Source organism: Ranitomeya variabilis, chromosome 6 (assembly GCF_051348905.1).
Source record: "Ranitomeya variabilis isolate aRanVar5 chromosome 6, aRanVar5.hap1, whole genome shotgun sequence".
In the NCBI taxonomy this organism is placed as follows: Eukaryota; Metazoa; Chordata; class Amphibia; order Anura; family Dendrobatidae; genus Ranitomeya; species Ranitomeya variabilis.
This window is the reverse complement of record NC_135237.1, coordinates 412910792-412923901: the sequence shown is the minus strand read 5'-3', so window position 1 is coordinate 412923901 and position 13110 is coordinate 412910792. Positions and strand designations below refer to the sequence as shown.

The following is a 13110-nucleotide window of genomic DNA, read 5'->3' as shown; positions in this document are numbered from 1 at the left end:
CTTGTGGAATATTCTGCCACACTAAATACATGTGGGCATGTGAATCATCAAGATCCGCTGCTGGCAGCTCCATTGGGATTGTCGACCAATGGCGCCCAAGATGTGCTTGATGACAGACAAGTCCGGACACACTGTAAGCCATGGTAGAATGTTATGGCCATGCAGGAGGCTCACAGTAGCATGAGCAACGTGCAGCCTAGTGTTTTTGGGTTGGTATGATACCATGAATAAAAGCTGGTTAAGTTCAAAATACAAGTTTTTCCCACTCCACTCTAATGTGTGTTTCTATGACATTTTATTGTAAGGAAGTGCTGGATTGCATTATGTGACTTTTTCACTAAACTGTGTGATATCCCACCAAGACTGCAGATTCTATGATTATTTATGAACACCTCAAGCAATGCTGGATTACAGTGTAATTAACCTGAGAAAAATTGTTTTTTTTGGCTCTACTGTTTACCATGGCCATAGTGATGACATTCCATATACCCATGCATTACTTTTAGCAAATCACTGTACATGGTCATGTGACATATACCACTGAGGCCAGTGATTGACTGCAGCCTTCACATGGGGTATGCCAGAAATGACAGCCACAGCCTAGTTGAACAGAAGACCTGCCACCTGTAGCAATGTGCAATACAAATGTGTAAATAAATATATATATATATATATATATATATATATATATATACAGTACAGACCAAAAGTTTGGACACACCATCTCATTTAAAGATTTTTCTGTATTTTCATGACTATGAAAACTGTACATAGCAAATAGATAATGGCTGCACTCAAGTTTATTGTGCTAAAGCAAGGAAATGTGCAATATATGAAATGTGAACAGCATAATGGCTTGTGAAATATAGGAAAAAACACATGAGATTTTTAGCACAAGATTTGGCCAAAAGTTGTGAGCCCATTCACCAAACGTCAAGGTAATCTCAGATCGAATGGGTAACTAACTATGTAATTGCTGTGATTTTAATTACATCCAAACACAGTTGGTTCTAACCTCCTCTATAAATGTAGGCTTTACCATGTTATTAGCCATAGGTAAGTGTTCACACTAGGCAAACAGGTTAGTTACCCATTCGATCTGAGATTACCTTGACGTTTGGTGAATGGGCTCACAACTTTTGGCCAAATCTTGTGCTAAAAATCTCATGTGTTTTTTCATATATTTCACAAGCCATTATGCTGTTCACATTTCATATATTGCACATTTCCTTGCTTTAGCACAATAAACTTGAGTGCAGCCATTATCTATTTGCTATGTAAGACTTTTTGGTTATGCACCAGTTCAGACTAGATGGCTGTTCAGTCAGTTTTTCTATATTTACTATGTATTGCTTTTTCTGACTTGAACGCCCCGCCCTTCACCATGCTGTGATTTTAATTACATCCAAACACAGTTGGTTCTAACCTCCTCTATAAATGTAGGCTTTACCATGTTATTAGCCATAGGTAAGTGTTCACACTAGGCAGACAGGTTAGTTACCCATTCGATCTGAGATTACCTTGACGTTTGGTGAATGGGCTCACAACTTTTGGCCAAATCTTGTGCTAAAAATCTCATGTGTTTTTTCATATATTTCACAAGCCATTATGCTGTTCACATTTCATATATTGCACATTTCCTTGCTTTAGCACAATAAACTTGAGTGCAGCCATTATCTATTTGCTATGTAAGACTTTTTGGTTATGCACCAGTTCAGACTAGATGGCTGTTCAGTCAGTTTTTCTATATTTACTATGAAAACTGTACATTCACACTGAAGGCATCAAATCTAAGAATTAACACATGTGGAATTATATACTTAACAAAAAAGTGTGAAACAACTGAAAATATGTCTTATATTCTAGGTTCTTCAAAGTAGCCACCTTTTGCTTTGATGACTGCTTTGCACACTCTTGGCATTCTCTTGCTGAGCTTTAAGAGGTAGTCACCGGGAATGGTTTTCAATTCACAGGGGTGCCCTGTCAGGTTTAATAAGTAGGATTTTTCTTGCCTTATAAATGGGGTTGGGACCATCAGTTGTGTTGTGTGGATATGCAGCGCCCCAGAGTCCTGGTCGTTGCAGTAATGTCGCTCTTCCACCAGGGGAGTGATATTACGTCTGATGGTACTAAAGGAGTTCACCTTGCCAGGTATCACAGTCACACACTACACTTTACACTCCAGTCCACCAGGGGGAGCAAAGCTTCTTTCTACTAGGACACTCTTCACACACGGGTAAAACTGGTGGGTTGGATAGGAAGTTAGAAAGAAGCAGACTAGGCTTTGACCAGATAACATCAAGGGAGAAGCAGCCTGGGTTTGACCCAGAGAGGTCCTGTCAGGGGTGGGATCCTGACAGAGGCCTAGCAAGAGATAGAACGTTACGGAGCTGCGCCTGCACATCCTAAGAAAGGACATGAAGCAAAGTATATTGTAGAAAGTGAGAACCGAAGTCACAGCACAAGGAGATAATACCGGGAGGAGTCCTGTCATGAATCCCCAATGGCTAGGGATAGCACAGGACAAGCAAAGTATAACAAAATATCGGACGAGCTCTAGGGTGATGGAACCTGGGCTGACCGCTGCCCTACGCCTGACAAACGCAACTAGAGATAGCCAGGGAGCGTGCCCACGCCGGCTCCAGACGCCACGCACCAGCCCAAGAGCCAACCAGTACTGCAGAGAAAACAAGACCTCACTTGCCTCCAGAGGAATCAACCCCAAAGGTATAGTTGCCCCCCACATGTATTGACGGTGAAATGAGAGGAAGGCACACACACAGAGATGATGTATATAGCTTTAGCAAATAGAGGCTCGCTGAAAACTAGAAAGCAGAATGATACAAAAGGGGACTGAGCGGTCAGCAAAAAACCCTAATCAAAAAAACCATCCTGAGATTACAAGAACCCATGTGCCAACTCATGGCACATGGGGAGAACCTCAGTCCACTAGAGCAACCAGCTAGCATAGAAACATTCTAAGCAAGCTGGACCAAAAACCAAACAACTGAAAATCAGCACTTAGCTTATCCTGAAAGATCTGGGAGCAGGTAGGCAGGAACCAAACAGAGCACATCTGAACACATTGATAGCCGGCAAGGGAAATGACAGAAAGGCCAGGTAAAATAGGAAACACCCAGCCTCTGATGGACAGGTGGAAACCAAAGGCCGCAACCCACCAAAGTCACCCAGTACCAGCAGTAACCACCAGAGGGAGCCCACCAACAGAATCCACAACAGAGTCCTGCCCCGAGATCGGCAGCCTCCTTCCGAGGCGCGTAGCTGGTGGCCGGAACACCGAGGGAGTACTGACTCTACGCATTACTCCAGACAACGGCAGGACAGTCAATTCCAAGTTGGCTGCCCAACCTAAATACCTAAGAAAACACGGAGGCAATTGTGGGAGAGGGGCGTCTCTAGGGTCCCTATAAATTAACTCCAGGCCTACCCCGTCATATGGGTTGTCTATCCATATCATCTGGGGGACAGAGAGAGAGAACATCAGAAACATCTACAAAGGTTGTGAGTACTTTCCCGTGGTGCTCAGCAGGGAGGTACTACAACACACAGGCGTTAGTAGGAAGGCTACTGATTTCCTCCTGGCTAAGGGAACTCTGGATGTGCCTTCGGACCGGCCGGACTCAGCCAGGCCTGTGAGCTGTACTCTGGACTGCGGACACTGACGTCTTCAGTAAAAGGTAAAGAGACTGCAACCTTTGTGTCCTTGTTATTCATCGCGCATTACAACATCCACTATCACCATCCGCACACCTTGGGAAGCCCTGGGGACATACTTCACCTGTGGGAAGGTATACCATCTAGCTGTCATTCCATCACCCCAGCGGACCCCCAGCAGCATCGGTCATCCTGACCGAACACCACAGGTGGCGTCACGAACACTTGACAAACTATCACCTTTATTTGGGTGCCCCTCAGCAGGGCCACGGACAGGGTCAGGCCACCGTGACATCCCCAGAACCGAGACCAAGGGACCCGGTGCCGAGAACCCCATTGCCCTGCGCCTGGGGTCGATCCAACTTTGGCGTCAAGAACAGGATCTACTTAAGCCCGAGAATCGGGTCATGTGTGCCTTGGAACTGTGCCAGAATTGTGCTTGAACTGTGATTTATTGCAAAGACTGTGTATTGCCATTTGCCACCAAAAATTCCCGCCAAAACTACCGCCATTGCAGCGCCACGAGGAGCGCAGGAGAAGAAGGAGGGCGTGCCATGGGAGGAGACTACCAAAGCGGCGCCAAAAGTAACGACCGCACCCTCCGACTACTGTTGCAAGAGGACAACATGCCCCAAAGCAGAGGAGAACCGCCCTCTGATTTGCAACGGCGGGAACGAGGGGAAGAAGGAGCTCGACCCCGAGAAAATGGAGGAGCAGTGTGCATGTGCGGCCATTGACCTCGAGGCAGCGGGGGCGACCAGCGAGTACCTGAACGACGAAGGAGTGATCCAGGACTGTCCCAGCCAACCGGAGGTGGACTTGAACCTGCTGCAGCTGGAGAATCCGGACTCCTCGGATCCACAGGTGGAGGAGCCAAGTCCCCCACTCCAGGATGTGAAGCTGAGAGCGGCGAGGAAATGGAAGTCGGAACTCTGCCAGAAGACCGCATGGGAAGAGCCGCAGTCCAAGCCGCTGCCGATTCCAGCATCCTCATCAATGGAACGGATCGACATTGGTGGAACCACCTCAGACGCAGGTATGGAAAGCACCCCTGCTCTACCAACCGATCCTGCTCCCGTGACCTCTCCCCGTCCCGACAGTAACCGATCCACCGCTGCTGAGCTCGTCGTCGTAGCCCCTGACACCATGGAGAAGATAGTGCCTCCGTTGCCGACAACTATGGTAGAACCACTAGACGTGAGCTCCGAGGGGGTGATCTTCAGATGGGACGCTCCAAAGACTAGACCGGACGGGACCAAACAAGAAGGTACCTATATTGCTGCGCTCACCTGGGAGCAGTATAAACAGTGCCTAATTTCACATTGGAAAAACAGAAAAGAGACAGAACAAAATGACCCACCAAAAGTACAAAAGCCAAAGACCGAATGTGGTAATAAGAACCCGGTGAAACAAGGAACCGTACTAGCCTTTCACTCGAAAAGGGGTTGGGGCTTAATACAGGAGTCGGGACTACCGTCTGAAGTCTTTGTTGCCAGCTATGACGTGGAAGTTCAATTCCGCAACGGTTATCGGAAACGCATCTTACGCCGAGGGGACCAGGTGACCTACACTCGCCATCGGCGTGCGCAAGATTGGTGCGCACGGAACGTTAAGCGATGTGAACCTATTGTAGCGCCACCTGCCATCCTGACTGCGACTAACTCTGAACTGACAAATCCTAACACTACCACCACTGTGTGCATTATTGCCGCTACTGAACTGGCTACCAAAACTGACCTTCGCATCCAGACTCCTAGTGACTTGACCGCACCTGAGAGACGAACCAATGACATGGACACCGCATCAACCGAGAACATGGGGCCAAAGCTTTCCCGGTCAGGAAGTGTTCATTACCGACTGATGCCTTGCAACTTACTGTGAGAATAAACCTCGGAGAACCGAAAACTGTAAATAGTTAACTGTTTGTTTTCCTGCTTTTTGCTGCTTTAAACCCATCTAGGGTTAATTCTTAAAGGGATCCCTTCGTTTACCCGGGATCCCTATTGTTTCTAGTTTTTTGCATCGGTTCATCACTGTTTTCTTCAAAAGAACATTGGAATCATGAACTGCGCATGATTACAAACTGGTTGTATATAGTTTGCACCTTCTTAAAGGTGCTCTCTACTGGTTTTACAAAGAAGAGCTTTTTGAAGAGACTGTTCCTGATTACGGCGTGAAAGTTCTTGCTTTAATCTGACTTGCAAACTGATTGTTTGCACTACCTCAGAAGAGACTTGGTTTCCTCTTAAAGGGAATGTTTAGTTGTTGCACTTTGCCTAAAAGTGATAATGTTGCCTTAAATAGTTAGATAGTAATAATGTTCTTACATAGTGATAGCATGTAGCTAGGAGTAGAAATGTTAATGATGTTCTTTGAATAAAATCGAAGTTAAAGTAATTATTAGAATTGATGAGAGAAAGCTAAAGAAAGATGCAGTAGGCCCGTAGGGGTAGACAGATAGTCCTGCATACGTGAAAGTGAAAGAGAAATGAAGACAATGTTAATTTGCACTTTTGAAGTTTTATAGTATACCTTTAGTGGGTACACTCCCTTAAAGGAGAGATACTGTTTTGTATTTAGTAGGTAGCATACCCGTATGGGTAATAACGGTTATTCATAGTTAGTTAATTAATAAGTGTTATTTAGAATCATAAGCACAACGTAAATATGTTATTGTTTGCAACGTTCAAGTGTTCTCACCTCCCATAAAGGGAAGCATTGTTATATTTACTTGTTTACAGCATTCCAAAAATTTTGTATGTCTTTTTGCTAACATGTATTGTTGTTCTTCTTTTCCCAGTCTGGGAGTACTGGATTTAACGGGGGGGAGTGCAGCACCCCAGAGTCCTGGTCGTTGCAGTAATGTCGCTCTTCCACCAGGGGGAGTGATGTTACATCTGATGGTACTAAAGGAGTTCACCTTGCCAGGTATCACAGTCACACACCACACTTTACACTCCAGTCCACCAGGGGGAGCAAAGCTTCTACCTACTAGGGCACTCCTTACACACGGGTAAAACTGGTGGGTTGGATAGGAAGTTAGAAAGAAGCAGACTGGGCTTCGACCAGATAACATTGAGGGAGAAGCAGCCTGGGTTTGACCCAGAGAGGTCCTGTCAGGGGTGGGATCCTGACAGAGGCCTAGCAAGAGATAGAACGTTACGGAGCTGCGCCTGCACATCATTGTGGCAGCATCCTAAGAAAGGACATGAAGCAAAGTATATTGTGGAGAGTGAGAACCGAAGTCACAGCACAAGGAAATAATACCGGGAGGAGTCCTGCCCCGAGATCGGCAGCCTCCTTCCGAGGTGCGTAGCTGGTGGCCGGAACACCGAGGGAGTACTGACTCTACGCATTACTCCAGACAATGGCAGGACAGAATTCCAAGTTCGCTGCCCAACCTAAATACCTAAGAAGACACGGAGGCAATTGTGGGAGAGGGGCATCTCTAGGGTCCCTATAAATTAACTCCAGGCCTACCCCATCATACGGGTTGTCTATCCATATCATCTGGGGGACAGAGAGAGAGAACATCAGAAACATCTACAAAGGTTGTGAGGACTTTCCTGTGGTGCTCAGCAGGGAGATACTACAACACACAGGCGCTAGTAGGAAGGCTACTGATTTCCTCCTGGCTAAGGGAACTCTGGATGTGCCTTCGGACTGGCCGGACTCAGCCAGCCCTGTGAGCGGTACTCTGGACTGCGGACGCTGATGTCTTCAGTAAAAGGTAAAGAGACTGCAACCTTTGTGTCCTCGTTATTCATCGCACCTTACAATGTCCACTATCACCATCCGCACACCTTGGGAAGCCCTGGGGACATACTTCACCTGTGGGAAGGTATACCATCTAGCTGCCATTCCATCACCCCAGTGGACCCCCAGCAGCATCGGTCATCCTGACCGAACACCACAGGTGGCGTCACGAACACTTGACAAACTGTCACCTTTAATTGGGCACCCCTCAGCAGGGCAATGGACCGGGTTGGGCCACCGTGACATCCCCAGAACCGAAACCGAGGGACCCGGTGCCGAGTACCCCATTGCCCTGCGCTTGGGGGCGATCCAGATACACAGCTGATAGTCCTACTGAATAGACTGTTAGAATTTGTATTATGGCAAGAAAAAAGCAGCTAAGTAAAGAAAAACGAGTGGCCATCATTACTTTAAGAAATAAAGGTCAGTCAGTCCGAAAAATTGGGCAAACTTTGAAAGTGTCCCCAAGTGCAGTGGCAAAAACCAAGCGCTACAAAGAAACTGGCTCACATGAGGACCGCCCCTGGAAAGGAAGACCAAAAGTCACCTCTGCTTCTGAGGATAAGTTTATACGAGTCACCAGCCTCAGAAATCGCAGGTTAACTGCAGCTCAGATTAGAGACCAGGTCAATGCCACACAGAGTTCTAGCAGCAGACACATCTAACACATCTGTTAAGAGGAGCCTATGTGCAGCAGGCCTTCATGGTAAAATAGCTGCTAGGAAACCACTGCCAAGTACAGGCAACAAGCAGAAGAGACTTGTTTGGGCTAAAGAACACAAGGAATGGACATTAGACCAGTGGAAATCTGTGCTTTGTTCTGATGAGTCCAAATTTAAGATCTTTGGTTCCAACCACCGTGTCTTTGTGTGACACAGAAAAGGTGAACGGATGGACTCTACATGCCTGGTTCCCACCTTGAAGCATGGAGGAGGAGGTGTGATGGTGTGGGGGTGCTTTGCTGGTGACTTTGTTGGGGATTTAGCCAAAATTGAAGGCATACTGAACCAGCATGGCTACCACAGCATCTTGCAGGGGCATGCTATTCCATCCGGTTTGCGTTTAGTTGGACCATCTTTTATTTTTTCAACAGGACAATGACCCCAAAGACACCTCCAGGCTGTGTAAGGGCTATTTGACCAAGAAAGAGAGTGATGGGGGTGCAACGCCAGATGACCTGGCCTCCACAGTGACCAGACCTGAACCCAATCGAGATGGTTTGGGGTGAGCTGGACCGCAGAGTGAAGGCAAAAGGGCCAACAAGTGCTAAGCATCTCTGGGAACTCCTTCAAGATTGTTGGAAGACCATTCCCGGTGACTACCTCTTGAAGCTCATCAAGAGAGTGCCAAGAGTGTGCAAAGCAGTCATCAAATCAAAAGGCGGCTACTTTGAAGAACCTAGAGTATAAGACATATTTTCAGTTGCTTTACACTTTTTTGTTAAGTATATAATTCCACGTGCGTTCATTCATAGTTTTGATGCCTTCAGTGTGAATGTACAATTTTCATAGTCATGAAAATACAGAAAAATCTTTAAATGAGAAGGTGTGTCCAAACTTTTGGTCTGTACTGTGTATATATATATATATATATATATATATATATATAGTATGTCACTTTAAGTACGGATATGAGAATTTTCAAAGCAAAGGGGTATAACATAGCAACTGATGCACAAAATTACAAATACAGTTTACTGGCTAGCTAGTTTTAAACAGGCCAAAATTCTGGCTTTACTTAACAAACACATCAAACCATTTACACATTAGCTGATGTATGAGACATTTTATTTTGATGTTGTCTTCTCAAGGGAATACTTTTTATGTAAATCAATAGACAGTTGATACTAAGTCCAAAATCTTATCTTTCATTGACATGAAATATGCATCATACGCAGAGACAACACTGACCTTTTTAAAACCTAAATGAAGCAGCAGAGAAGTGAATCAATACCTCAGTACTTTGTTATAGACACCTTGCTGTAGATCAAACTTTACCTTTTGGCTCACTGTGAGAGTACATAAACCAGACTCTTGCCTGGTGGAGACAGACTGAAACTTTCCTTCCTTCATCATTTTATTCTTTCTTTCATTTAACAAAAATAATATTTGCTAATAGAAATTGCTGTTCACTATTGTAGCTTTGATATAGCTTTAAAAAAAATTAAGAAGGAAATATTTACACACAGCAGATTTGTGTCAGATTTTTTAATTACTGAAATCTGTTCCATGCGCCTCAATAGGGTTTTTTTCTGCAGCAAATGCATGAATTTCATACATTTTAGGCCTCTTTCACACATCCGTCGGTACGGGGCCGTCGCAAATCGTCGGCCCGACCTACCGACGGACGTTGTGCAAATAGTGCACAACGTGGGCAGCTGATGCAGTTTTCAGACACATCCGCTGCCCATTATGAGTTCCGAGAAGGAGGGGGCGGAGTTCCGGCCACGCAGGCGCGGTCGGAAATGGCTGTTCCGAGGGACGAAAAAACGTTACATTGAACGTTTTTTCGTCACGACGGGCCGCAAAATCACGATGCAACCATTGCACGACGGTTGCGACGTGTGGCCATACGTCGCAATGCGTCGCTAATGCAAGTCTATGGAGAAAAAACGCATCCTGTGGGCAACTTTGCAGGATGCGTTTTTTCTCCAAAACGACGCATTGAAACGTTGGCCAAATGACGGATGTGTGAAAGAGGCCTTAGCAACAATTCTGGCACATACTTGTATTAAAAGGGTTCACATGAAAGCAAATAATTAGACAAATAAGTAATAATGAGAAAAGCACAATCCTCTATTAAGTCTAATTATCATGGATGCTAATAAAGAAGAAACTCCAGTTAGATATATAGATTCGAAAAAATGACAATGTATATCAATAAATTGTAATCTTTATAAAAACTATTGCTGGAATCTCTCTATTGCTAAGGTAGTAGAAGACTATTAGTTAGGATAAGCGTGAGTTTTCACATTACACTTTAACCTACATTTGGCAATGCAAACTCTGATCCAAATTTAAAACATTTATTGTGTTACTTTGCAGTGTCTGATGTCACTAGACGGTGGCGCAGCTGCCGTGACCAGTACCGCCATGAGGGCCAGCAGCGGGCCAGGAGTGGTGCTGATGGTACAAAAAAATATATATATAGCTCTGGCAAAAATTAAGAGACCACTGCAAAATGTTCAGTTTGTCTGATTTTTCTCTTTATAGGTATATTTTTGAGTAAAATGTAAATTGTTCTTTTATTCTATAAACTTCTGACAACATGTCCCAAATAATGCAAAGAAAACAAGTTCCTAATCATTTAAAAACAGCAATACTAATGTTTTAATTCAGGAAGAGTTCAGAAATCAATATTTTGTGGAATAACCATGATTTTTAATCACAGCTTTCTTGGCATGCTTTTCACCAGTCTTTCACACTGCTTCTGGCACAAAAAAATTAAGCAGTTCTTCTTTGTTTGATGGCTTGTGACTATCCATCATCCTCTTGATTACATTCCAGAGGTTTTCAATAGGGTTCAGGTCTGTAGATTGTGCTGCCCATGACAGGGTTTTGATGTGGTGGTCTCTTAATTTTTCCCAGAGCTGTACATCTATTATGACTGACTAAATTTTCTGGCTCCTGTTATGGATCTACATCCTTAAGTGCATGCCTGACCCCACATTTTACACATGGCCTTACGGCCCGATTTTAGTTTTTTTTTTTTTTTTTTGTCTTTGTGCTAAAAAACAGAACAAACTCCAACCGAACTGATCGGGAAACTGCTTCGGACTCCGAGGTCAAAGTCGACTCTGTTAGTGAAGCTGAAGACGTGGCTGGACCATCTTCGGCAGCATCATCAACAAACCAACCACCACCACCAGCAGGGCCTTCTGCAGGACAGGAGGCCAATCAAGAAGATGAGGACCGGAGCCACAGTAGTAGTCCAACAGTACCCCTGGATACTTCACCTCAGGCTGCAGCCATCCCACGCCGTTGTCGGCGCAAGAGGGAGCTTGCCACCACCGGTACCAGGTGCCAAGTGGACACTGGGGTTTTGGATTATCTTTCACGCACTGTGAACGATGATGGTGAGGAGGCATATTCACAGAGTCTTGCACTCTATCTGCGCCAAATTCCCCGTGAGGTGAGGCTGCTGGCCAGAGGTGCCATACAAATTTCAATTGATGCATGCACCCCACCAAAAGATCCAAATCCAGTATTTTTGTACCTAGAAAGATGGCAGATGTCCAGTGACAACCAACTTCAAACGTCTTGAATCCAGGATGAGCAGGCACTATCAGTCGCTGAACCACCTCCCACACGGATGTCATCTCCACAGCCACATCAAGCCCCAAACCAACACAGCCCACAACATGTGCATTTCCCAGCTCCAGCTGCACCTTCCCATATGGCCACTTGAACATATCCACTGTAGGAGAGTGGTCACAACATGGGTATGCTCAACATGGCCATTCTGTGGCTTACCCACAAATGGACCAGAGCAATACACAGGATTATGTGAATCCTTACCAAAGTGCCCAGTACCATACTCCACAACAGGTCCCATCCTTGGTCCGTAATCCACCCTCATCCACCTCTCTGGGTCACAATCAGGTTGGGCCACATAGTACCCAAAGCACTCATGCTGTCCTCCCCCCATTAACTCCACCAACATACCATAATTTGTAAACCAAAGTGTCATCAGGACTAAATGTTTTATTTGCTTGAAAGTTGTTGTTGGCCCTAATAATAATAGTGGCCCAATATGCCATATGCTTAAATTATGGTATTTTTCTGTGCAACAAATATGTTTTCATTTAAAAATGATAATTCAATGTGTGGTTTCTGCCATGGTCCAGGGCTCTATGTGGATAGGGCCTCATGATGTTACGACTCAATTGAAAGGGCTCATCAGCAACCATCACATAAGGCATCGCTTCCATAGTAGACCCTGGTAGCTGATGTGGGGATGGGAGGTCCAAGTCATTACTGTGCAGCTGCCGACCCATTATGGAAGAATTGAAGACTCTGGAGTCTTCAGTTCTTCCCTAGGTCCCAGTATGGCTCAACAGGTGTCAACAGTCTTAAATGGCTACAGAACAGATCTAAATTACAAACAGCAGGGAATGTGAAATGCAAAATGTACTGAACAAACTAAATTTGAAAATAGGGAACAAACCATTAAAACCATTAACCAATAGGGAACAAACCAAAAAACATAAGCAACATAGAGGATGAATACATACTGTACATACATACATACAATACATACTGTAATTTAAGGAAAAGGCGCTCTTCTGCAGAAATACACTTGTGCATCTTGGTGTCCTTGAATGTGATCCCAGGGCACACAAGAAGGTCAAATGTTGGCACTCTCATCTGACAATACTGGTAGAACTTGTCAGGATGGCTGCATAAAGAAGCATACAGACTTTGGAAATTACCTTTAGTCAGCCATCGCCTCAAAAGCGGATGTACCCACATTCTCCTCTGCCTCCTTGGATCCACAATCACTGGGTACAGCTTCCCAAAATGATGGGACAAAACCCAGTGGAAAATAACCCGATCAGTTGTGTTAAAGGTAAGCTTGTCTGACATGTTTGACACAATGCAGCAATACCAAAACACCAGCAAGGACTGTAATGCAAAGATGGGAGGAGGGAACTTGTTATTGAGCCAATAAATAGGGTTC

At 45.0% G+C, this 13110-nt stretch overlaps 1 long non-coding RNA gene across 4 annotated transcripts in view; it reads left to right on the top strand.

Moving 5' to 3' along the window:
• Positions 1 to 11298, top strand: part of LOC143781206 (uncharacterized) — a 181557-nt gene extending 170259 nt beyond the window's left edge. For all 4 annotated transcript variants that reach the window (XR_013216619.1, XR_013216618.1, XR_013216620.1 and 1 more), the window contains one exon: positions 11169 to 11298. This is a non-coding gene — a long non-coding RNA (uncharacterized LOC143781206). The remainder of the gene's footprint in view (positions 1 to 11168) is intronic.
• Positions 11299 to 13110: the final 1812 nt, after the last annotated feature.